General features: G+C 41.5%; 1 protein-coding gene across 1 annotated transcript in view; it reads right to left on the bottom strand.

Annotated features, from left to right (window-relative positions):
• TLL1 (tolloid like 1) overlaps positions 1–27,746 on the bottom strand; it is a 136,698-nt gene that overhangs the window by 89,005 nt on the left and 19,947 nt on the right. The gene's annotated exons all lie outside the window — the stretch shown is intronic.

Here is a 27,746-nt window from a genome sequence, read left to right on the forward strand (position 1 = left end):
GAAAAAAAACTTAGCTTTTTAGGTGCCCTCAATAGTGATCTCTTTTTTGGAAATAATGACATCGGCTCTGTACCACATTGGGGTTATTAAATGTCACATCTGACCAACTTTATCCTATTACCTGAAATTGATGCCACTTGGGCATTACTGATCGCTACCAGTTATCAAGTAGAAGAGGTATAGATGGAAATGGATAAATTGTCTTGTGAATGTTCTAAATTATATTGAAGATGTATTGTATAACAAGGTTTCATTAACAGAGCTCATTTATTTTAAAAAAATTTTTTTTTTTTTTTTTACTAACAAGTGAATAAATATGCATGCAAACAGAGGAACGTGGGTAAAAACATTTCTAGGGAGCTGAATGTTTTGTACTACTGAAGACCAATGTTCAAAGAGGTTCTGAGTATACATGCCATTTTACATTTGCTGGCTTGGGGACAGTCTCTTGCTATCATTTTTTTATTCTAGCCAACCTAATTTAGCAAACTTTTAGAAATTATAAAGACTAAATCTTGATGTTGCATTCAATTTCAAGATGGTCTTTGAATTCCTCATGTAGTTCCACCAAATAGCTATTAAAAAAGAATTAACTGCATAAAAAGCTTCATATTTATTCAACCTTTTGAAACGTAAGGGTGCCTGAAGATGGCTTAGACAACCTGTAGCTTTCCAGCTGTTCCTGGCAAGCTGTAGCTTTATCTGCTTTCAGTAACAGCTGCAGAAACTCAGGCAGCCTAGCTTACTGCTGATGTACAGTCTAACAACGTGCTTTGACTGACATTGCGTGTTATAAGGGTGGGCAGGGTTGTTTTCATGGGATCAACTATCTGGAAACATGTGGCTTGGACTCCTCACGTTTCAGGGTTTTACAGAAGCTAAAGTAGAGGTCATAATCCTTTGTTCTCTGTAGTCTATTGGCTGCAGATCTCATGTGAACGTTAGATAACATGAATAAAACCCACCCCTATTATCTTAGCATGGTCTAGCACAAGATACCACACACTCCCTTGTATTGTCTACAAAGATTCAATTTACTTAAATGACGAATTGCAAGTTATAAACCACAGCACCACAATGAATTAGCCACGTCCATTGTCTTCACTTCTAAGAGCATTACCAAGTACAGTCAGCAAACACATTAGAAAAATCCTTCACCACACAGAGATAAGGAAGACCCCCTTACAATGCCACTTTTAATATAAAGCACCCACTAATGAAGAATTAACACTAGTTAGCATAGGGATTAATCTATTCAAAGATCATCTGTTTCATATTACAGAGCGAGAGAAATCAATTGCACTAATTGAACAGAGCTCTGAGAGGAGCATTTGCTTGGATTTTAAATGTAAAGTGCCACTTGGTGTTTAATTGCAATGACAAGGCACCCAGCTATGATAACCATTATAAGACATCAAATGCTATTCCACGAGTTAACATTTTAGTAACTGTAATATGTTTCAATGTACATGTACTGTAGCTGCACTTTACCAAACTCAACAGGGTCAAAATGTCCAAAAAGAAAGCCACACAAGAAAGGCAGCGGGAGATTAACAAGTGGCTCAAGAACTGGTGTAGGAAGGAGGAGTTAGGGTTCCTGGAGAATTGGGCAGACTTTTCTATCGGCTACAGGCTCTATCGTAGGGACGGGCTGCACCTCAATGGGGAAGGGGCAGCTGTGCTGGGGAGAAAGATGGCTAGAAGGTTGGAGGAGTGTTTAAACTAGGGACTGGGGGGGAGGAATGGAAGGAGGGACTATAAACAGTTAAAAAGGAAAGGTGTAGGGCAAAAAATATACATAAACCTCAAAATAAATGAATAAATGAATGAATGAATGAATGAATGAATGAATGAATGTATGTATGTATGTATACTAATACCAGAAGCCTGACTAAAAACTGGAGCTGGAATTAGTGATGTGTGAGGAGAACTATGACATAGTGGGAATAACAGACATGGCTAGATGATAGCTATGACTGGGCAGTTAATGTACAGGGTTACAGTCTGTTTAGAAAGGATCATCAAAACCGGAGAGGGGGAGGGGTCTGCCTTTAGGTAAAGTCCTGTCTAAAGCCCACACTCCGTCAAGATATATATTAAAGTGAGGGACATGAACATGTGGAGTCACTGTGGGTAGAGATACATGGAGCCAAAACAAACTACTAATAGGAGTTTACGATAAACCACCAAATACACCAGAGTCCACAGAAAATCTACTACTAAACAAGATGGACGCGGCGGCAAATCATAATGAGGTGGTTATTATGGGGGACTTCAACTACCCAGATATAGACTGGGAAACTGAAACTTGTATATCTCATAACCCTAAGTTCACACCTGAGCGTTTTACAGCGCGCCTCAAACGCGCTGTAAAACGCTCAACACGTGAAAACCAATGCTTCCCTATGGCCCTGGTTCAAACGCGTTGTAAAACGACAGACACATAAACAAGTTCTTGAGCTTTTTTGGGGGCATTTGTCGCGTGTTTGGGCCATAGACTCATTGGACAACACTGCAGTCAATCACACAAACGCGTGTCAAACGCAGGTTTACTATTGCAAAAAACGTGCATAAAAACGCGCGACAAATAAGTCTCAGAAACGCTCAGGTGTGAACCCAGGGTAAGGGAAACCGGTTCTTGCCAATAACCAAAGACAATTACCTCTCCCAACTGGTTCAGGACCCGACTAGAGGGACGGCCATACTGGACTTCGTATTAACCAATAGCCCTGACAGAACAACAGACGTGCAGGTTGGGGGACACCAGGGAAATTCTGACCAGCAAGTAATAACCTTCCCATTATCATTCAAAAGAGCGTTTCTACACGGAGGAACTAAAATACCAAACTTAAAAAAAAGCGAAATTTAGCCAACTAAGAGAGGCCATAGGCCTAACTTAGGCTACTTTCACACTAGCGTTCATAGGTCCGTTCGTGAGCTCCGTTTGAAGGAGCTCACGAGCGGACCCGAACGCTTCCGTCCAGCCCTGATTCAGTCTAAATGGAGCGGATCCGCTCAGACTGCATCAGTCTGGCGGCGTTCAGCCTCCGCTCCGCTCGCCTCCGCACGGACAGGCGGACAGCTGAACGCTGCTTGCAGCGTTCAGCTGTCCGCCTGGCCGTGCGGAGGCGAGCGGATCCGTTCAGACTTACAATGTAAGTCAATGGGAACGGATCCACTTGAAGATGACACCATATGGCTCAATCTTCAAGCGGATCCGTCCCCCATTGACTTTACATTGAAAGTCTGAATGGATCCGCTCAGGCATCTTGCGCACTTAGAAATTTTTCTAAGTTATTAATGCAGACGGATCCGTACTGAACGGAGCCTCCGTCTGCATTAATATGATCGGATCCGTTCAGAACGGATCCGATCAAGCGCAAGTGTGAAAGTAGCCTAACTGGGACAAAGTCCTCAAAAATAAATCTACAGCCACAAAATGGGATATCTTTAAAAACATCCTAAAATCTCATTGTGAGAGGTACATACCGTATGGGAATAAAAGGTTAAGGAACAAAAAGAAACCAATGTGGATAAACAGAAAATGCAGGACTTTTGTCTCCGCTCCAAAATCATTTTCTGAGCGTAAACCTAACGGACACCATTATAGTCTATGGGGTCCGTAGGCTCCGCTCGCCTCAGTTATGTGCCCAATCAGTCCTTTCCGTTCTCCTGCTCCTATAACGGAGCAGGAGAACGGAAAGGCTGAACGGTGATGTGAACGAGGCCTTAAAAACAAATAAACGGCCAAACTAGAGACAGAGATTAAATGCCAAAGAGTAAAACCAACCCCAAAATGTTCTTCAATTAGCACGGTTATTGTTAAAGTATAAATCTGAAGGTGTCAGCCCTTTAAACAGTAATGATGGGGGAGTCGCAGAGAGCGACGAGGAGAAAGCAAAGCTGTTAAAAAAAAAATTTCTCCAATGTATTCACAGAGAAAAACAAACTGTCAGATGACATGCAGAATGTAAAAATAAATTCCCCATTAAAAGTGTCCTGTCTGACCCAGGAAGAAGTACAACAGCGACTTAAAGATTAAAATAGACAAATCGCCAGGACCGGATGGCATACACCCCCGTATCCTAAGGGAATTAAGTAATGTCATAGCCAGATCCTTATTTCTGATATTTGGGACTCTATACTGACAGGGAATGTCCCACAGGATTGGCGCATGGCAAATGTGGTGCCAATATTCAAAAAGGGTCCAGAAACAGAGCTTGGAAACTATAGGCCGGTAAGTTTAACATCTGTTGTGGGTAAACTGTTTGAAGGTTTTCTGAGAGATGCCATCTTAGAGCATCAACGGAAATAAGAAAATAACGCCATATCAGCATGGCTTCGTGAGGGATCGGTCATACCAAACTAATTTAATCAGTTTCTATGAGGTGGCAAGTTCTAGACTTGACAGCGGAGAATCAATGGATGTCGTGTATCTGGACTTCTCCAAAGCATTTGACACTGTACCACACAAAAGGTTAGTATATAAAATGAGAATGCTCGGACTGGGAGAAAACGTCTGTAAGTGGGTAAGTAACTGGCTCAATGGTAGAAAACAGAGGTTATTAACAGTACACACTCAGATTGGGTCACTGTCACTAGTGGGGTACCACAGGGGTCAGTATTTGCCCCTATTCTCTTCAATATATTTATTAATGATCTTGTAGAAGGCTTGCATAGTAAAGTATCAATTTTCAAAGAGGACACTAAACTGTTTAAAGTAATTAACACTGAAGAGGACAGTATACTACTACAGAGGGATCTGGATAGATTGGAGGCTCGGGCAGATAAGGTTTAACACTGACAAATGTAAAGTTATGCACATGTGAATGAATAATGCAAGTCACCCGTACATACTAAATGGTAACACCGACATGGAAAAGGATCTAGGAATTTTAATAAACAGCAAACTAAGGCTACTTTCACACTAGCGTTCGATCGGATCCGTTCTGAACGGATCCGATCATAATAATGCAGACGGAGGCTCCGTTCAGAACGGATCCGTCTGCATTATTTTAGCATAGAACAGCTAAGTGTGAAAATAGCCTCGTACGGATCCGTCCAGACTTTCAATGTAAAGTCAATGGGGGACGGATCCGCCTGAAGATTGAGCCATATTGTGGCATCTTCAAACGGATCCGTCCCCATTGACTTACATTGTAAGTCTGGACGGATCCGCACGCCTCCGCACGGCCAGGCGGACACCCGAACGCTGCAAGCAGCGTTCAGCTGTCCGCCTGTCCGTGCGGAGGCGAGCGGAGCGGAGGCTGAACGCCGCCAGACTGATGCAGTCTGAGCGGATCCGCTCCATTCAGACTGCATCAGGGCTGGACGGCTGCATTCGGGTCCGCTCGTGAGCCCCTTCAAACGGAGCTCACGAGCGGACCGACGAACGCTAGTGTGAAAGTAGCCTTAGCTGCAAAAACCAGTGTCAGGCAGCTGCTGCCAAGGCCAATAAGCTAATGGGTTATATCAGAAGGGGCATAGATGCCCGTGATAAGAACATAGTCCTACCACTTTACAAATTGCTAGTCAGACCACACATGGAGTACTGTGTACAGTTCTGGGCTCCTGTAAACAAGGCAGACATAGCAGAGCTGGAGAAGGTCCAGAGGAGGGCAACTAAAGTAATAACTGGAATGGGGCAACTACAGTACCCTGAAAGATCAAAATTAAGGTTATTCATAAAAATATTATAAAATAATATGTATAAAAATATGAGGGGTCAGTACAGAGATCTATCCCATGATCTATTTATCCCCAGGACTGACTGACGAGGGGACATCCTCTGCGTCTGGAGGAAAGAAGGTTTGTACACAAACATAGAAAAGGATTCTTTATGGTAAGAGCAGTGAGACTATGGAACTCTCTGCTTGAGGAGGTGGTGATGGTGAGTTCACGAGGGGCCTGGATGTATTTCTGGAGTGTAATAATATTACAGGCTATAGCTACTAGAGGGGGGTCGTTGATCCAGGGAGTTATTCTGATTGCCTGATTGGAGTCGGAAGGAATTTTTTATTCCCCTAAAGTGGGGAAAATTGGCTTCTACCTCGCAGGTTTTTTTTTTTGCCTTCCTCTGGATCAACTTGCAGGATAACAGGCCGAACTGGATGGACAAATGTCTTATTTCTGCCTTATGTACTATGTTACTATATTACTCAGCACGATCAACCCTATCAGGCAATATGCCTGGTTTAATAGGGTTGATAATGCTGACAGAGGCTATGTTACAGATAATACAAACTGATTTGTTCATTATGGATGCATGCGGTTGTATTATTGTAACGAGTCAGTTTTTGCAGATCCATATCGGATGCACCCAAAACGAGAGTGTAAAAGTAGCCTTAAAGTGGCCACACACATCAGACTGAAGCCCGATGATAGTTGAACAATCTAGTGAATAATTATTTTGCAGAAGGTCAGATACATGACCATTACAGTCTTCATGAAAGAGCAAGCTTTGAATGAATGAAATATCTTTCTGAAGTCATCAGTAGGCTCAAACTATTTCTTGCCTCTAAATTTTATCCAAAAAAGCTATAATTTCAGTTAAAATTGTTTCTTTTGATCAACTTTAGACTGTATATGCCATTTAAACACATGCATGCGGGTCGAGATGATCGTTGGGAAGGATTGCTCTCTGAAGTTTAGAGCTAGCTTTAGGGGGAGGTTGGGGTCTTATTACAAAATCTTTATCTCCAAACCTGATAGATCAGACTAATAAGCTCATTCCACGACCATATGAATAAGTGTGCAACGTGTGCAGACCCATTTCATTTTAAAAGGGGCCACAAAAGATGTGGACGAAACTCCGCGTGCTGTCCACATCCGTTGCTCTGTTCCATGACAACCCCTCCCCCCTGCAAAAAAAAAAAAAAAAAAAAAAAAAAAAAAAAAAGAAGAGAACATGCCCTATTTTTGTTTGTTTTGCTAATCCATAATTTGCCGACCACAAAACATGAATGAGCCCTTAGGCCTGTTTCAAATGAGCGTGACTGATTGGCTCAGGATGCGTTCAGGGAAACACACACCATTTTGCGAGCAAGTTCAGTCAGTTTTGTCTGCAATTACGTTCAGTTTTTTTACACGCGAATGCAATGCATTTTGATGTGTTTTTCACATCCGCACTTCCTTCCAGATGTAATGCTTTTTTTCACTAAAGCCCCCTTTCACTTCTATGGGGACAGGGCTGTGTATAATAAAAATAAATAAAAAAAATGCAGAATATAGAACATGCTGCGTTTTTTCACGCAACTCAGAACTCTGAAAACTCGCTTGTGTGAAAGGGGCTTAATAGTGATACATTTTCTGTCTTTTTGACAGCAATAATTGCTTAACACTATGCTATTTTTGCCCTAAAAAGACAATGAACAACCCAACCTTAGCCATACACATTAAAGAAATGTTGGGCGATTTCAGCAGGACCAAACTACCATCCAGTCACAGCTGTCCATGAGCGAGATAAGGATTGGGCAAGTTGGATTTCAACTGCCTGAATTGTGTTCTAGGGGAGTCGAGGAGGCATGTGAGCTTCTGTTAACAGCCATCTTGTATGCATGACCTGCCCTACAGAGACCAGCATGATTGTAAACATATTCTGTACTCAAATATGTTGGAAAAAGATATAAAACATTCATTCTAAGAAGAAAAGAAAAGAAAAAAAAAAAAAGTAATTATCTAAACTAATATCTAACTTTTGGCATAGAAAATTCCATATAATAATGAACCATTATGTTTTGAGTTTGAGAATTAAAAGCCAAAAATAATAACCCGTTTCCTACACAAACTTCACAAATGAATTCTAATTAATAAGTGCTTCCCACTAAGTAATGAGTCGCAGCTAAATGTTGGCTGTGCTATCTGGCAAAGGCAAATGTTGCTGTCCAGCAGTTGGCAATTAATACATTTTCAGTGGCATTCATTCTCTTGGAAGCAATGCATGATATTATTGCTCGGTTAGGTCACATTTAGACTTGTTGAACACCATTTTAATGGACTTAAGAGATTTCCCAAGATCTCCCCCAACTATACATTGGAAATTAATGAGATGCTATTGTCCCTTGGAATGCAGTGGATGGCTACGGGCTTCCTGTGAAAGCCACGGAGCAAACACATTCTGCAGAGATGAATGCAGGTTTCTGGCCAACCATGATGTGATTAGTCGCTTCAAAGCTTATAGAAAGAGGTTAAATCATTTTACACAAAAAGTCAGTGCTCCTACAAGAGGAACTATTGTATGCTGCACAATACAATTTTACAATGTGAGCAGTCGAGATTCAGATGAAGACTGGCAGGCATTACATGGACAGAAAATGTACGGACAAAGTATGAAACATTCAAGTAGCTTAAATCCGTTCAAAGTCTATAGGAACGCTAATTAAAATATAAAATATTAAACAGTCAGTAGATACACTGACATCTTAAGCTATCTTTACATGAGCCCATTATCGCATCAATAATCGTTAAAACGTGCAAAACTGCATGATTATCAAGTCGTGTAAAAGTAATAAACGAGTGAGCCACCAACGACAATCTGGCAAATTCTTGCGTGTTCGATTGATTTTTGGGCCCAAAAATCATCACCTGTCAATGATTTCATACATTTAAACAAGAACTGTTCAAAGCACTCTAATTGTACCAATAATCACTTCATGTATAAAAAAAAAAAAAAAAAAAAATAAACCTTTAGGGGTTCTCTGGGAATTAAGAAAATGAAAATACTTAATACCTTTAATATATTCCCAAATACCTTACATTAGTTATAATGGCTTGTTTTGTCTGGGGAGCAATTAGGAAAAACAAAATGGCCGCTGTCCTATTAGTACACACAAAACCTGTCCTAATTACATAACAAGACAAGTTACTTTACAACACAGCTATAGAGCTGCCTCATCCTCCTCTCGGCTCTACTTGTATTCATTATCATAATCCCTGACATTTTAATATGGTCATCAGCTGAATTTCTGTACGAATGGAGTTCATGAGCAGATGTGGCTGATGAGCAGCAGCACTTGTAGACAGGCTCCATAACCACAGTCTGTCCTGTCCATCCTCTGTACTTCTTGTCCCCTCATGAACTCCATTGCCACAGAGATTCAGCTGATGATCTTATCAGCTGTATTCAGGATCATAATCCCTGACAAGCAGAGCAGAGAGGAGAATGAGTCAGCTCTTTACCTCACTGTTGTGAAGCAACTTGTCCTCCTGTGTGACTAAGACAGGTTTTGTGTGCACTAATAGGACAGCGGCCATTTTGTTTCTTCAAATCATTGCTCCTCAGACAAAACGAGCCATTATAACTAATGAAAGGTATTTGGGAATAGAGACGATTACTCTTACCGGTAATTGGATTTTCCAATAGCCTCCATAAACGGCACTCCGGGAGGGTTTCCCCACCTCCCCAGGGCAGGAAACAACATAGAAACTCCGACTTAAAAGGCCCCTTCCCTTACCTGCTTCAGTTAATGATATAGGACTCGGTTAGTTAGTTCAAGAATTGTATTGATATAAATGATAACATAACTCCCACAATAATTACACAACTTGGGTAGGGAATCCAGTGCCGCTGTGGAGGCTATTGGAAAATTCAATTACCAGTAAGAGTAATAGTCCTGTTTTCCCCGGCGCCTCCACAACGGCACTCCAGGAGGATTAATAGAGAAAAACTCTAGGGTGGGACTACTGCAGATAAGACTTTTCTGCCATACAATAAATCATGATTTTGAAGTACATCTAATTTATAATGTTTAAAGAAAGTATTTGGATTCTTCCACGTAGCTGCTCTGCATATTTGCTCTACTGAGGCAGAGGCATTTTCTGCACATGAAGCCGACACGGCTCTGGTAGCCGAGGACAGGAAACAACAAACTGAAGCAGGTAAGGGGAGGGGGCCTTTTAAGTCTGAGCTTCTACATTGTTTCCTGTCCCGGGGAGGTGGGGACACCCTCCTGGAGTGCCGTTGGAGGCGCCGGGGAAAATATTTATAATAAAGTAATATTTACATATTTTCATTTTCTTAATTCCCGGAGAACCCCTTTAACAGTTGGAAACATTGACACCATTGACTGGGCAAGTCTACATCATTGCTATACTGTTACTATGCTAAATATTCATTATAGGGGTTTTCTTGTGAAGACAACCCTTGTCTATATGCCCTATTATACAGGATGGTCCCCCAAAAAGTAGCCCGCCTCCAATATCTCTAACCCAAACTGCCCAATAGTAAATCTGTCTTAGTTCTCCATAGCAACCAGAGCTCAGCTTTCAGTTCCTACAGGGCTCAGAGATGACGAAAGCGGAGCTCTGATTGGTTGCTATGGACAACCAAGACAGATTTACTATTAGGCCGTTTGAATTGGAGATATTGGAGGGAGGCTACTTTTTCGGAGCCACCCTTTAGTATATGGACATCATAGTGAGAGAGGAACCACACTCTATAAGACTACATTTACATGACTGTTTTAGGAAAGGCCTTCACACGGATGTTTTTAGAATCAAAGTCTATTGCACTAGTCACACACTCGTTTTCTTTCACAGCCAGACCACATTGAAATCAACGTGCCCGTTGTTAATAACCATATAGACACGAGTGAAGAAAAATTATCTTCTAGAGTGTATAATATAAATATATATATATATACATACACATATATACACACACACACACACACACACACACACACACACACAGCGCCCCTTTGACTCCACTCAACTATAGGTACTGTACTACAAGCATAGATTATAGGAAAAACCTTTCCAAGATATAGCACCCCATTGAACATTATACCATTATTTTGCGGACAATAGAACATTATCAATTTTTGCGGGGCCACGCAACGGATGCAGACAGCACATAGAGTGCCGTCCGCATCTTTTGAAGCCCCATTGAAGTGAATGGGTCCACATCAGAGCTGCAAAAAAATGTGGCTCGGATGCAGAACCAAACCACGTCTGTGTGAATGTGCCCTTATAGGAAGAAAAGGTCTTATGGCTCCAAAGAAAAATGGAATAGGAAAAAAAAAAAAAAAAAAAAAAAAAAAAAAAAAAAAGGTAGTTTGGTCCCATTGACTTCTGCGAAAGCCAATATTACTATCCTTTACACTAGACACTAATTTTTTACTTCATAAAAGGTCCTATCTAAATATATAATTTTGACAAATATGGACTCCGAATCTTCTTTATTTCATAGTACAGAATGCTGCTTAACCTTCTAATGTGTCTGGAGGTACAGATTGTGGAAGTGACAGGTGAAACCGACATGAAACTCCTAATACACCCCCCCAACCCCAATTATTATATGTTGCAGATGTATAACTGGAAGCTCCTGGGTCCCAATGCAAAAATCTATCACAGAATCGCCAACTACCAGATGCCATTTATAATACGGTAGTGTTCCTATGCGGCACGTGGACTTCTATTCCCTTGCTTATATGCTGTACGAACAATTATTGGGATCAGTCAAGCAAAACCTAATGATCACCTAAGGATTTAGTTTAAAAAAATAAAAATACTAAATAAATATTAAAAACAAATACCTGAAGATATTCTGTGCTACATACAAATACCTAACACTATACAGCCAGATTTCAGTGCAGAACGGAATAGGATTTCTCTCCATTAATGTTGCATCTGTCCCTTGTGTATACCAGAAAATGTAATCTTCAGATTCGAGTTACACTGTAAAACACCCAATTACTGGTCATCCCCGATTTGTCTTTAACTTAAGAAAATCTCTTTGAAGGAAGCATGAATGAGCAAAAGTGTGTGACATTTCCAGCTAAGAGGCAGGATGCAGCCTACCAGGAAGAGATAACCAAGTCAGTGGTGAATGCTTTCAAAAATGTAAGCAAGTTTGGCAACCTATAATACTACACCGCTGTCGGGAAACTAGATAACAAAAGGTTGGCAATGTGCATTCTGCTCTTTAATAGTCAAGATGATATTAGATAAGTGCAGAGCCAATAATTCACATCATGTCTTCCTTACAATAACATGCACAGGAATACCTGGCAGCGTTAAAATTTCATGGTATTTATCTTGGAGCCATTCTCACACTGAGCATTTGTACAGTAGATAAAAGCGAATGGCATTTGGAGTTATTAGAAAGACGTGTAGCCTCGGAGTAGATTATTTTAGCTATACGACCAAGAATTATTAATTCTGTTTGACCTTATGCTCCACTGAACCCGCGCAAGCGCCAGGAAATATGAATTAAAAAGGAATTCTATAGTGGATCTAAAATGTAATCAAATTGCAAGAAAGGCTAATCTAATAAATGTCCGTGTTCTCCATAGAGATCGTACCATAGATTGTAGCGCAACCTGAAATTCTTTACTTAATAAACATACAATGCAGACGTTGGGATGACCCATGCTGAAATATTTATGGAGGACAGCGAAAGCAAGAAATGAGGTATATTGTAAAGACCAGAAATGCACAGGCTGGCGTGGGCCTACCGTCAGTGCACTTTACGGCTCATTTGCATATAGTCATTCTTCTCCAGAAGAATAGAGCAATGGATCGGTAAGTGAAAAGTGTCATTAAAGCGTTTTCCCATGACTAATGTAAAAAAAACTTAAAATCAGAATTCATATAGTACATGATAATCCCTTTCAAACAAAGCTAGAACCAACCCTGTACTTCACATGGATCCAGAGATCTCCCCATTCATTGCTCTGCTAGATTTATATCAAGCTGACCGCTCAAGGGGAGTGTCTTCTCTGCTACAGCTCAGTGGGTGTGTCTCAGCTCTCCCTATCACAGCTCAGGGGGCGTGTCTCAGCTCTCCCTATCACAGCTCAGGAGGCGTGTCCATGTTCTCCCTATCACTGCTCAGGGGGCAGTTACTGAGCATGTGCAGCCTTCGCAGTGAGCAGGTCAAAAGAAAGAAAAGAAAAAAAAAGAAAAAAACAGCAGGTGGCGCTATACTTATACATTTTATTGAATAACTCAGTGGCTATACAATTTTTTTTTAAATAAAATGCAATAACAAAAAGTATCCAGATGCAGGTGTTGGTTTGAAAACTAGAATATTTTCCGTGAGACAATCCCCTTTAAGTAAGCTAGTCCTACAAAGCATTGTGCCTGAGTTAGGGTCCATTCATTTTCAATGGGTCTGCAAAAGAGGCGGATAGCACACTGTGCTGTCCGCATTCGCACTTCCGTTCCGCGGCCCCACAAAAAAAAATAGAACATGTTCTATTCTTGTCCACACCCATGGACAAGAAAATACATTTTTATCATGGTGTCAGTGTTTTGCAGAGCTGGAATTTGTGGCCCGCAAAACAGTAGCGGACGTGTCAATGGACCTTTAGTGTTTTTTCTAATAACAGATTCCCTTTAACGTATATTAGATCATTTTAATTATTTTCACTTTAATTCTACAACTTATTTAAAAAGGAACACATTTCTGCTAGCCATAACCAGTCATGTTAAAAGCATAATTTTAGGCCATGTTCAGGCGTGGAGGATATGTGATGGATTTTTGGTGCAGATTGCACATTAAAACATATAAATGGACTTTCAAATGCCATCCACATGTAGCAGCTTACATTTCAGTGTGTGCTGTAGATTTTAAATTCTGCAGTACGACTATTTTGAACAAATCCCACAGTTTATGCCATGTCTATACATACCCATATAAGAAGCCACAGGTCATAGTATTTTGGTGTAACTGAAGAAAATATCCTGGACCTGTAGACTAAAAAACATTTAGGGTGTTCTGGGTAAAAGAGAGCAAGGCCAGGTTAAAAAAAAAAAAAAAAAAAAAAAAAAAAAAAAAAATTATATATATATATATATATATATATATATATATATATATATATATATATATATATATATATATATATATATATATATATATATATATATATATATATATATATATATATATATATATATATATATATATATATATATATATATATATATAGATTTTGATCTTCCGCAGGTCTATCTGCTGTTTACATGGCAGACCTCGTTCACTTGCATACAATAAGAATAGATAAAACTGGTTAGATCCAACCAGATACAATTGTGCCCATTAGATTACTTTTTGCTAACTCAAACTATCCACAAAGCTTACAAACTATGTAAATGTATATCCACATCCTTGTAATATAAGGAAAGGTTTCTCCAATATCCAGACCCCACCCACTCGTTGTACCAGAGAGGCTACCAGCAATGGAGGGTTCTGATGGAAATCACAACAAATTTCAATATCTGTGGATAATGGAGCACTTCTGTAAACACCACCTAGTAGCTGCTAGGTGACCAGTGGCGCACCGACAGTGGTGGTCCAGCGGGCCCCCCTAGAACAACAGGTTGTTTTTTTTATCCCTCAGGAACGCACCGCCGATCACCACAGGCGGCGCGGCCCTGGTTGCTGTGGGAAGGGGGGGGCATTAGGAGATGAGGCTTCCATTGTGGAAACGCTCATCTCCATTATGATTTGCATCGCCGACCTCATGACAGTGATACAGATGGTTGTGCTGCAGCGGGGCAGGGGAGGGAGAGGAGTCTCCATTCCATGTTTTTCTAATAGGCCGCAGGCATTAATGCCTGCGGCCTATTAGAGGCCGACTCAGGCAGCGCGATGAGGTCATTATCATTGCACCGCCTGAGCCGGGCAGCACACAGCAGGAACACAGCCCGGAAGAGGCCTGCATCGCATCACTGCTGATGAAGGTAAGTATTAGTGTTTTTATTTTTATTTTTTATTTTTTTTTGGGGGGGGGGGGGTTGCTGGCACTACTGGGGCATCTAACAGCCCCATTTTTGGGGGGTGGCACTCTGGGAGGCATTTATTTCTTGCCAATTTTGGGGGCATTTCTTACTGGCACATTATGGGGGGCACTATGGGGGAGAGGAGAACTATGGGGGCATCTGGGGGCTCTAAAGCAGTTTTTTTATTGGCACATTATGGGGGCACTATAGGGGAGAGCGGAACTATGGGGCATCTGGTGGCACTCAGAAGGGGCATTTTTTACTGGCACATTATGGGGGAGAGGAGCACTATAGGGGCATCTGCTGAAGGCACTAAGGGGCATTTTTTTACTGGCATATTATGGGGGACACTACAGGAAAGGGGGAGAGGAGCACTATGAGGACATTTACTGGGCCACTGTATAGGGGCATTTTATACTGGCATACATTATGGGGACATTAGCTCAGCTACGGGCACCAAGTGGGGGTATTTTTAATGTACTGTCATATTTAAGGAGAATTATTACTACTAGGGGGTATTATGGGGGGCTTTACTACTACTGGGGGGCTATGAGGAACATGATTATTAGTATGGGCACTATATGGGCATTATTACTACTAAGTGTGCTCTGGCAGAGAATTATTTCTATTGGTGGGATTTTGGGGAGGACTTACTTTGGGCAGCAACCTGGCACAGTATCAGCTTAGCACAATTATTTTGGGGGGACATTAGCTTTATACTATTAGTGTCTGGGCGCAGTTATTTTTTAGAGCACTGTGTGACAATAATTGTTGAAGGGGGGCACCATCTGTGTGGTAGTAGTATTCCCAGGGGGACTATTTCTGCAGTATAGTATTGGGGTGGCAGGAAAGGTTGTTCAGAAGATATGAAGATGATGGAAATGTGGGAAACTAATGTCTGTTTGTTAATCTCTGCAGAGATGGAGATGGCTGTAAAATCATCATGGCGGTCTGGTCTGAATGGAGAAGAGGAGGAAAGAACGTCTACAACAAAAGGTGACATCACTGGATGTAAGAGGTATGTGGCGCTATGTAGGAGAGGAGATGCTCCGGCTCCTTCCCCTGCCATTTGCAGAAGGAGGTTTCAGAGCTGGATGAGGACGGTCAAGGGGGGCAGCAGGCCACGGGCAGGTGGCAGATGGTGGGGGGAACCACAGGCCTTGAGCAGGATCTGGGGAGGGAGGAGAGCGGAGGAGCTTTCTGGCTGTAGCCTGCTGCTTATTGTATGATGTGAAGCAGGCAGTGCAGCCAGTACACGGGCTCCCCCTCTCCGTATGATGATTAGAGACAGGCCTCAACTATAGAATTTCAGCTGTACAGTGTTTGTTGGCAGTGGCCTATTATATGTAGCAGGGGCTTTAAATAATGGGCGGGGCTAAAAAATCTGCACGGCGCGCTGTGCGCACCTCATTTTTCAACTCCTACAAGGCTTTTAGAAATGGCCAGGCAAAAGGATCGGCGAAGCACGCTACGTGCGGCACAATTTTAAATAAGGGGGCTTTGAAAAATGGGCGGGCAAAAAAAGAAATAAAATTGGCATAGCGTGCTACATGTACCACAAGGACATCAATATTAGTGGCCCTTTCCTGGAGGTCAAGTAAAAAGATAAATCAGAAAAGAAATGTCAAAATGTAGAATGCACTCATGGGTTTAACTAAATGTCCCACAGAATGTATCCAAATTGAGTAACAGCACATTGGTCCTAATGAAACAAACATGTCAGGAGGGTTCACAAGTCCTCTTTAAATCTTATTCTAGTCCATACACGACATGCAGAGGAGCAGTGGGATGCATCTACAATCGGCATAGGAACTTCACCTCCATCAGCATCTCTCCCAACTCACTGATGTGAGGTGTGTGTGTCTGGGAAAACAGTTTGCCTAACTAAGTCATTATTCTTTTGAAAACATGAGACACAATATGCAATGAGAAAACTGACTTTATAAACCAGTGGTACTGATGGTATATGGCATGGTTTCCAAGTTGTATTCAGTGCCTGCTCTATTGTAGGCTTAGGGACATCAGGAAAGGTTCCAGATGGGTTTAAACTTTATTGGTCTGGTGCTCTACCAGTCAGGTAGGGACTAGGATAGGGCTTCAAAGAGCGTCTGTAGGTCTGCTCTGCTATCTATTAGAGATGCTCTCATCTGTTATTTATGGGATACTTGATTAAAACCATGAGTACCAAGCCTCCGAAGATATAACTATTCAATTGACACTGGTTTACTGGGCCTTTCATGCTGGCCGATGCAAAACGCAAAAGGAGATAAAAGCTCATTAGGCTTAATGCACACAATCGTTCAGTTTTTTTTATTTTTTGCGGATCCGCAAAAACACGCAAGTCGCCCATGTGCCTTCCGCAATTTGTGGAACGGAACAGGCGGCCCATTGTAGAAAATGCCTTTACTTGTCCACAAAACAGACAAGAATAGGACAGGTTATATTTTTTTTGTGGGGCCTACGTAATGGAGCAACAGATGCGGACAGCACACGGAGTGCTGTCCGCATCTTTTGCGGCCCCATTGAAGTGAACGGGTCCGCACCCGAGCCGCAAAAACTGCGGCTCGGATGCGGACCAGAACGGTCGTGTGCATGAGGCCTTAATGTGATCTTTTATTCCTATTAATTGTGCATATTTTTGGCAGGGAGATGTGCTGCTGGCCATTGATCACAAACTATCCAATCATCCAACAAAGGCCCGGATTTACTAATGTGCCTGCGCCAAAAATCTTTGTACTCCACCTTTCCTTTGCCAAGTCTTCATAAAAGACAGAAATCTCCACACACAAAAATAAAGACAACGCATAATACAATGCAAAAAGCTAAAAATAAATTATTTTTTTTAAACATGACATTGCTACCATCATATCCACAACAGTGACTGAAGCCAGACGACTAGTATAGCTGCATTGTAAAACAGACCTCACGCTTGTGTGTATAATAAAGATAAGCAGGAAACAAACAGGAATTCTGGCACACAGCAAATTATAATATAAAAAGGCCCGACTACTAAGAGTCACCGGTCATCAGACAGATTGTAAACACAGGGCACAGAAATGCTAAATGTCTGTCAGCTCATCCTTACTTCCTACAAAAATCGGAGTCACCTTGTCATCTGGTTGTTACCTTCGGGAGACAGGTTAATACAAAACAGGAATTAGTCAAGCCATACACTCCAGATTACTGGCTTCAAAAAGTTGCAAAATAGGGGCTTTGTGACTTTTTGGGCTTATTGGTGGAAAAAAAAAAAAAAAACGTGACATTTTGCATTTTTTTTTTACACCACTCGCTTTGGTTTTAATTAGTGGGTGGTAGAGAGGACATGGTTAGCCTATCGAGAAGATCAAGTCAGATTTATCAACTGTGAAGATTGCTGCAATCTTACTCCAATAAAGGGATAGCATCTCAACAAGTGTTAGGATTCAAGATGCATCAACTTCATCAAACATTGTAAAATATTTGATAAATTTGGTGCAAAGTACAGCAACATTGACTCCTGCAAAATTGCTTTAAGAAGTCCCCTCATGAACACTCCCCAGTGTCCCGGAGCCGTTCCACTCTAGTGATCGCAGTGTGTAAACTGCAAAGACAATTTAGGCAATTAATATTTGCATTCCAATTCAAAATTCCCCATGTCTGCAGCCCTCTAGTACTTAAACACTGTATTATAATACAGAGGAATCCCCATCCACAGTACTGCCGGGAAGAGTGTGCCAGACAAAGGCAGAAGTACAAAGCAGCAACTAGAAAAACCATCCATCAGCTGCCGATACTGCTGTCATTCCAAAAGAAGTCTTGCTTAGTAAGCCTAATATAATACCTCGTATGGACTCCAGCCAAACTATCTGCCACTTCATCATTCAAGCGGGATGGAAAGTTTGAGAAATTTAATAAATAAAAAAAATAAAAATATATATATTTTTAGTTTTTACATACAAACATTTGTGCCGATTTACTGTCAATATTCCTTGTTAGCACAATAAATGCCGTTTTAAATGTTGCCGATACTCGCCTGCTCCCACCACTCCACTGCAGATGCGAAGGTCTGATTCATGCCCCTTGTAGATGCTGACCTGTAAACGTACTATGGTCACATGCGCTTTAGAAGTGATGTTTCCCTCAAGAAGCACGTGACTCATAATTGACAAGCAGCTTGGGAATATATGTCACTTCTAAGGCTAGTAATTAACCTATTACAGGCCATTCCATAGTGCTGCTAGTGCTGCGGACTGACCAGGACGCTTGCAGTAAAAAAAAGGTAAATTAAAGGCAGACAATACATTGCCCAAATTCATACATTTCATCAAGTATAACTGCAAAACATTTTGTTCTCACCTGGTAATTTCCTAGTAAAAACGTAAACATTAAGGCTAAATGGTTCTCGTCTACAAGATAGACAGCTGATACGTCAACTGTTTGTGAAGGCAAGCGCAAACTAATTGGCACATTACCAGGTGACGCCTCTAAAGCAAACATCGGGGCACTTATTAAAAGGTAGAGTATAAATAAACTAGGTCTTCAGTGGTCATCTACATTACATGCAAAAGACTCCATAAGGCGAGATCTGGCCTCAGTGGCCACACGATGCAGTTTTGGAAACCAAAAATCAGGAGTGGATCATAAACAGAAAGAAAAGTATTAAAGGAAAGTTATGACTTTTTTCCAATTCACTCCTGGTTTTGGCTTCCAAAGTGGCATCAGGAAACCTGACTGCTTAAGTATTTGTTGTAAGTTTGAAATTTTGATGAACTGGCCCAGTTTCTCCCAAAATTCTGTCATACCATTCTCAAATTCCAACACTTGAGTCAGATGATACAACTGGGTAATAACTTGATCAGCGAGTCCTTTGTAACACCATGTTCAATGCTAACTCAACCCCCAAGATGGCCCTTTCACATGTGTCTGAGATGCCCATAAAACAAACGTGAGAGAAAGTGGGTCCTTTGTTAGGTAAATAAGTGGATACCTACCTATACTTATCCTGACCAGTCTATAGCGAATACTACATTTCCCTGGTTTCATGAAATTACCTGAAACAAGAATCTACAGAAACCGTATTTGCCCAAAGCAACTGGGCCCGTTACACATAGGTGAGACGAGGGAACAATTTACTAGGGATGGAGACAGAACTGTTGAAAGACATCAAAGCACAGGACAGCGGCAGATTTGCATACAAGGCATGCTGGCTCCAGACCAGCATTCACAGGTTAAGCATTAGAGACAGGAGCTGAAATACCTAATCCTCTTACATCTATATAAATCCTTTTATTAGGAACAATGAGGTTACCACATTGCCAATTTCCTTAAAGACAACACATTGAAAAACCTTCTGTCCCTAACTAAAAAACTAATTTCATTAGTGTCCGAGCCAAGTAAATTTATATTACTTTAAAGGTTTGCTAAAGGGATGTTATCGTTTACATTGGAAGGACAAATGGGTTTTTTTTAAACCCCCACCGGTATAGTCATGATGTGTCATGTGTGCAACCAAATATTCAGCTCAAAGCCCAATTCTAAAGTATCACTCGCTGGTAAAAAGATATTAAGAAACTGCTGCACTGAGGAGCAGACTCCTCGCCTGTCATTATTTCAGCCTCTTGTCTCGGGCACAGAACGCTGTATAAGCATTTTGTAGGTCAGTGCACAACACAGATCCCCCAAGTGTCCCTCTTTGCTCCATAAATGTCCGTCTTTTTGATCTGAGGTATAGATTTTCATCATCGCATTTACAATATCGATACAGAATGTATTTGGCTGGTTCCCATGTGCATATTAGAGCCCTCCTTGCATATTATGTCTTTATTTGATGCTATTTGAATTTGAGAAATTCCTATATTTAGATAGTTAAAAAAAAAAAAAAATCTGAAGAGAATATGCAGGGAAAATGAATCTTTCACACAATGAACCATGTGTCCCTCTTTAAATGTCCAAAAAGTTGGGAGGTATGACAACAGAATACTGACTCACAATGTAAAGATGGTGATGAACTTGGTATTGAATACAGTCTGTTGAATACCATTTGGTATTTCAATCTCTGGGATTGCAAAAGAGTTAGACCAGCCAAACTGCATCACTGCTATACTTACTATATGGAAATTAGAAGCTCTTTGCACACATTCAATTACAGGGATTGGCCAGATCACATATTTGCACTTTTATTTTTAAATTTCTTTTTTTTAAGGTGAATGCTACTAATCATATTATACACTAATATAGGGGTATTCTAGGATAATTGTTTATTAATGGTCCATCCTGTGATATATAGGCACGTTAAGTGTTTCTTTAAGGTCTCAGTCCTTAAATATATGCACCATAACATGATATTTATACTCACTATTATATATGGAGACTCTAAGAATAAAAAATAAAATAAAAATCCAAAGCTGGGGAGGGAATGGGCAGGGAACACCTAAAAAAAGCAGAGCAGTCCAATCCAGCTCCCATCACACAATCCTGAGACAAGGAAGGCAGCACACGCTCTTGACTGCAAAGTGAAGACAGGTTTTAATCGTAATAGTCAAATCCATTGATGCAATGTTTCGGCTGAACGTAAGCCTTGTTCCAATTTGATAAACGCTCATGTTTGACCAAAACATTGCAATCAAGAGCCTTCCTTCTCTTTTAGAACAAGCAAGATACCAGTCAACTGAATAGTGCTTCAGTCTACAGATATCTTGCCCAACTCCAGGCTCAGGTCAACAAAGCATGGGTGCTCCTCTCAATGACAAAAATCCAACATACCCAGGAGCTCCCCATCCACATAAATATCTGTACAATATCTATATCTGTCAAAATTACCAGATTCAGACCATATTTTATTTATATTTTTTAACTGCACCAACAGGCCAACTGTAGTACTATTCTTTATGCCCGGCCACTCAGTCAAAACTATTTTATTTATTTTTTTAGAGTCTGGACATACGAGGTCACCACGTAAAGTGTGGACTAATGCCATGAAAGTCACCGAGTTACTGTGCTCTAGTCAACTGCATGTGCAACTCAGCAGATAAGGGCCATTACTTACAGTACTTTCTATATGAAGGGATAAGCCAGGTTTTATTAACCATAGGACCCAAAGATGTCTAAAGCTGGATTTACACGGGCCAACTGAGTGGCCGATTGTCAGGAAGGGTTCCTTCCCGACAGTCTGCTGCTCGTTCAGTGAAGGAGACCTCTGCATTTACATGCAGCGATCTCCTTCACTGTATGAGGATGAGGTGTCGCTATAGCAATCCCTTGTCCTCTTGCTGCCCAGAAGCCATCAGTGGTGCCTGCATGAACAAAAGGATCACCCCTTGAACAAACATTTTGCTCGTTCATCGGGTGATCGGCAGCACATTTACACGGCCAGATTGTTGGGAATGAGCATTCGCAGGAACGGTCATTCCTCATAAGCTGTCAGATTCTCGTAAATGCACCTTAAGGCTTGTATTAGACCAGCAGATGTCTTACAGATAACAAGTATAGATCAAAGATTTTGTGACTTTCGTCATCACTGTATATTACATGTAAATATGACCTAAAGATGCTTGCCCACGATTGTGATCTTAAAGGGATTCTGTCATGAGATTTTACCCCTATAACCTAAACATATGCTTATGTCCGGAGTAATAAGACTTCTAAGCTGGCATTATTAAACTTCACCGTGGCTCCATTTGCACAAAAAACAGGTTTTTATAACCCGTCACTCACTTAAGGTGGCGTTAATACAGGGTGCCCGGCCGCACCCCTCGCCGTCGGTGCCCAGCGCCGCCTTCCCTAGCTCAGCATCGCCTCCGCAATCCTACCCATCCCTCTGCCAGATCCTGCGCACTAAACTCAGCCTGATGCGCCGCGGACTCCTGAGCCGGCTGACGTGCATGCGCACTTCGCTCAACGAAGCCGCTGCCAGGAGTCCGCAGCGCATCAGGCTGAGCCTAGTGCGCAGGATCTGGCAGAGGGACAGGTAGGATTGCAGAGGCTGCGCTGAGCTAGGGAAGGCGGCGCTGGGCACTGTACGGCGAGGGGTGGGGCCGGGCACCCTGCATTAATGGACCTCCCCTAGGGCACCTTAAGTGAGTGATTGACAGGTTATAAAAACCATTTTTTGTGCAAATAGAGCCACAGTGAAGTTTAATAACGCCAGCTTAGGATTCTTACTACTACTCCGGACATGAGCATATGTTTAGGTTATAGGGGTAAAATCTCATGACAGAATCCCTTTAACCACTTCAGCCCCGCTAGGTGAAACCCCCTTCATGACCAGAGCACTTTTTACACTTCGGCACTACACTACTTTCACCGTTTATCGCTCGGTCATGCAACTTACCACCCAAATGAATTTTACCTCCTTTTCTTCTCACTAATGGAGCTTTCATTTGGTGGTATTTCATTGCTGCTGGCATTTTTACTTTTTTTGTTATTAATCAAAATGTAACGATTTTTTTGCAAAAAAATGACATTTTTCACTTTCAGCTGTAAAATTTTGCAAAAAGAACGACATCCATATATAAATTTTTCGCCAAATTTATTGTTCTACATGTCTTTGATAAAAAAAAAAATGTTTGGGCAAAAAAAAAAATGGTTTGGGTAAAAGTTATAGCATTTACAAACTATGGTACAAAAATGTGAATTTCCGCTTTTTGAAACAGCTCTGACTTTCTGAGCACCTGTCATGATTCCTGAGGTTCTACAATGCCCAAACAGTAGAAACACCACACAAATGACCCCATTTCGGAAAGTAGACACCCTAAGGTATTCGCTGATGGGCATAGTGAGTTCATAGAACTTTTTATTTTTTGTCACAAGTTAGCGGAAAATGATGATGATTTTATTTTTTTTATTTTTTCTTACAAAGTCTCATATTCCACTAACTTGCGACAAAAAATAAAAAATTCTAGGAACTCACCATGCCCCTCACAGAATACCTTGGGGTGTCTTCTTTCCAAAATGGGGTCACTTGTGGGGTAGTTATACTGCCCTGGCAATTTAGGGGCCCAAATGTGTAAGAAGTACCTTGCAATCAAAATGTGTAAAAAATGGCCTGCGAAATCCGAAAGGTGCCCCTTTGCCCACCTTGGCTGCAAAAAAGTGTCACACATGTGGCATCGCCGTACTCAGGAGAAGTTGGGGAATGTGTTTTGGGGGGTCATTTTACATATACCCATGCTGGGTGAGAGAAATATCTTGGCAAAAGACAACTTTTCCCATTTTTTTATACAAAGTTGGCATTTGACCAAGATATTTTTCTCACCCAGCATGGGTATATGTAAAATGACACCCCAAAACACATTCCCCAACTTCTCCTGAGTACGGCGATACCACATGTGTGACACTTTTTTGCAGCCTAGATGCGCAAAGGGGCCCAAATTCCTTTTAGGAGGGCATTTTTAGACATTTGGATCCCAGACTTCTTCTCACACTTTCGGGCCCCTAAAAAGCCAGGGCAGTATAAATACCCCACATGTGACCCCACTTTGGAAAGAAGACACCCCAAGGTATTCAATGAGGGGCATGGCGAGTTCCTAGAATTTTTTTTTTTTTTGCATAAGTTAGCGGATATTGATTTTTTTTTTGTTTTTTTCTCACAAAGTCTCACTTTCCGCTAACTTAGGACAAAAATGTCAATCTTTCATGGACTCAATATGCCCCTCACGGAATACCTTGGGGTGTCTTCTTTCCAAAATGGGGTCACATGTGGGGTATTTATACTGCCCTGGCTTTTTAGGGGCCCTAAAGCGTGAGAAGAAGTCTGGAATATAAATGTCTAAAAATGTTTACGCATTTGGATTCCGTGAGGGGTATGGTGCGTCCATGTGAGATTTTATTTTTTGACACAAGTTAGTGGAATATGAGACTTTGTAAGAAAAAACAAAAACAAACAAAAAATTTCCGCTAACTTGTGCCAAAAAAAATGTCTGAATGGAGGGGGGGGGGGGGGGGGGGGGGGGGGTGATCAATGACAGGGGGGTGGTCACCCATATAGACTCCCTGATCACCCCCCTGTAAGGCTCCATTCAGACGTCCGCATGATTTTTTACGGATCCATGGATCGGATCCACAGAACGCATGCGGACGTCTGAATGGAGCCTTACAGGGGGGTTATCAATGACAGGGGGTGATCAGGGTAATCACCCCCCTGTCACTGATCACCCCCCCTGTAAGGCTCCATTCAGACGTCCGCATGATTTTTACGGATCCATGGATACATGGATCGGATCCGTAAAAATCATGCGGACGTCTGAATGGAGCCTTACAGGGGGGTGATCAATGACAGGGGGTGATCAGGGAGTGTATATGGGTGATCACCCGCCTGTCATTGATCACCCCCCTGTAAGGCTCCATTCAGACGTCCGTATGCTTTTTGCGGATCCGATCCATGTATCCGTGGATCCGTAAAAATCATACGGACGTCTGAACGGAGCCTGACAGGGGGGTGATCAATGACAGGGCGGTGATCAATGACAGGGGGGTGATCAGGGAGTTTATATGGGGTGATCATGGGTGATCAGGGGTTTATAAGGGGTTAATAAGTGACGGGGGGGGGGGGGTGTAGTGTAGTGTGGTGTTTGGTGGGACTGTACTGACCTACCTGAGTCCTCTGGTGGTCGATCCTAACAAAAGGGACCACCAGAGGACCAGGTAGGAGGTATATTAGACGCTGTTATGAAAACAGCGTCTAATATACCTGTTAGGGGTTAAAAAATTCGGATCGCCGCTGGCAGGCTGGAGATCCACTCGCTTACCTTCCGTTCCTGTGAGCGCGCGCGCGCGTTCACAGGAAATCTCACGTCTCGCGAGAAGACGCGTATATGCGTCCAGGAGGAATAAAGCAACCACCTCCCGGACGCATATACGCGTACAGCGGTCGGGAGGTGGTTAAGGTGGATTGCATTTATGTAATCTGAAAGGGTAGACGACTCCATATTATATGAAATGGATCTGTGACCAAGGAATGATAATTTAGCAGGATGAAAGATCACAATAGATGAGAAACGAACGATTCCTCGCTCACCGTTTAATAATCATTCCTACTTATTACATCTCGCGAGACTTGTTCTTTCGTTCGCATTAACGACTTTCGGTACGATATTCACTCCAATATAGGCTTAATAGAAGAATTAAAGACAAATAACTTATTGTGAAATAATCACAGATTCCTATGGAAAATACATTGGAAAAAAAAAAAAAAAAAAAACATGCCATGTTCTGTATTCAACCTTAAAGGGCTTCTGTCACCCCACTAAACTCTTTTTGGCTTCTTATAATCCCTATACTGCGATATATGAATACATAATGTTATTACGAACGGGATTCAGTCGGCACAGGCGCTCCATCCTCAATGCGCCTGCGCCAATTACGTCACATCTACACCTGGCGCAGGCGCACTGAGGAAGGAGCGGCCGAGCGTCTTCTCAGTGCGCCTGAGCCGACGGAATACAGTTACAGCGCAGGCGCGAAATCTTGATAGCAGACAGGGCCAGCCAGAGGACGATCGCGTTCGCTGGCCCTGTCAATCAACATGCAGAGGGGGCGTCTTTATGATAGGAGGATGAGGCTGCTATCAGCAAGTAGCCGCCCTACTTGCTGGTAGACAGGTAATTTGCATATTATAAAAAGTACGTTTTATTCATTATCTACTGAACCAAAATGACTAATAACATTATGTATTTATATATCGCAGTATAGGGATTATAAGAAGCCAAAAAAAAAAAAAGTTTAGTTGGGCGACAGAAGCCCTTTAAGAGTTAAATCCTTATAACTTCTCAGGGTATGCTAAGAATAGCTTAATCATGTCAACATCACCTTAGTATATTTCCTGATTTAACTTCCCTTATTAATCAGATCGTACTGCGGTTACTTCAGGTCTTCATACACTTTACAGCTTTATGACCGCTTACAAGTAAAAAGGTAAATGTGTCCTTTAATGCAATGTATAAACGCTGGATTAAAATGTCTAAAGCTTTCAGTTTGGCCTTTGGTCAAACACTTTATGGATTTTAGGAAGGAAAATCTACCAGGGCTGTAATTTTCTTCCAGAATGTACAGGAAAGAGTTTGAAAGCCTTGAAACATACAATGAATAAATGGGTTGGCAATAGGACAGTCAAGGCTGGTGTGTAAAGATGAATCAAAGCGTGTACTTATTAACAATAGCTGCTTAGTGGACCAATCTAAACAGAAACCCTTGAGCCATAGATTTTATCATCTATATTAACATATTAAAAATACTTTATTTAATTTAGTCTTAAAAGTGAAGCATAGCCAATGAGGACATTTTGCAGAATGATTTAAAAATGCCTTTGTGGGCGGGGTAATCAGGACTCTCTTGTAGGAGTCCGGTCAGAATTATTTGCCTCTTACTCAGAAGTCCTGCCCCAATCATATAATCTATCACAAAGCTCAGCTTCTCTTCCTCCATCATATCCTGCTCTCAGCTAGGGCAGCAGAAACCATGACAAGTTCACTTTAAAGGGAAGGTGGAATTAGAGAATGACCTATTATTTGAAATCACATTTTTATGTTAAACATTTTTAAAGGATTTTTTATGTTATTTTTAAAATTTTCCATGTCAATATCTATATTTAAACAAAAAAAACAGATAATCCTGCAGTTTTCACATTGCCCACTAAGCATCACTTCTTGGTCTGTACAGATCATTTTACTTCAGTTATCTGCATATCTTTCTTTCTAATCCTGCCTGTAATGATATCACCTCTGTGTACAGATAAGACAGGCTCCACCATTTACAATAGGCGATTGTCAGAGCTCGTCTTTGGCTACCTTGTACAATGACCTCTGCACAGGTCCCAGAGCATGCCTAGAAAACTCCCACAGAAGTCAATGACGTACCCTCCTGACGATGGGGCTGCCATAAAGCAATTTTCGTTCTAAAGGTTGTTAAGAACCGCTCAGACAAGATGGCAGCCCCCATAATCATGATCAGGGAAGAGAATTAAAAAATATCAAATCTGCAATGAGAAAATAAAAACATTAGAAAAAAAAAAAAAAAAAAAAAAAAAACACAAAGGTTTTAACTGG

This window comes from Bufo gargarizans, chromosome 1 (genome assembly GCF_014858855.1).
Source record: "Bufo gargarizans isolate SCDJY-AF-19 chromosome 1, ASM1485885v1, whole genome shotgun sequence".
Classification (NCBI taxonomy): Eukaryota; Metazoa; Chordata; class Amphibia; order Anura; family Bufonidae; genus Bufo; species Bufo gargarizans.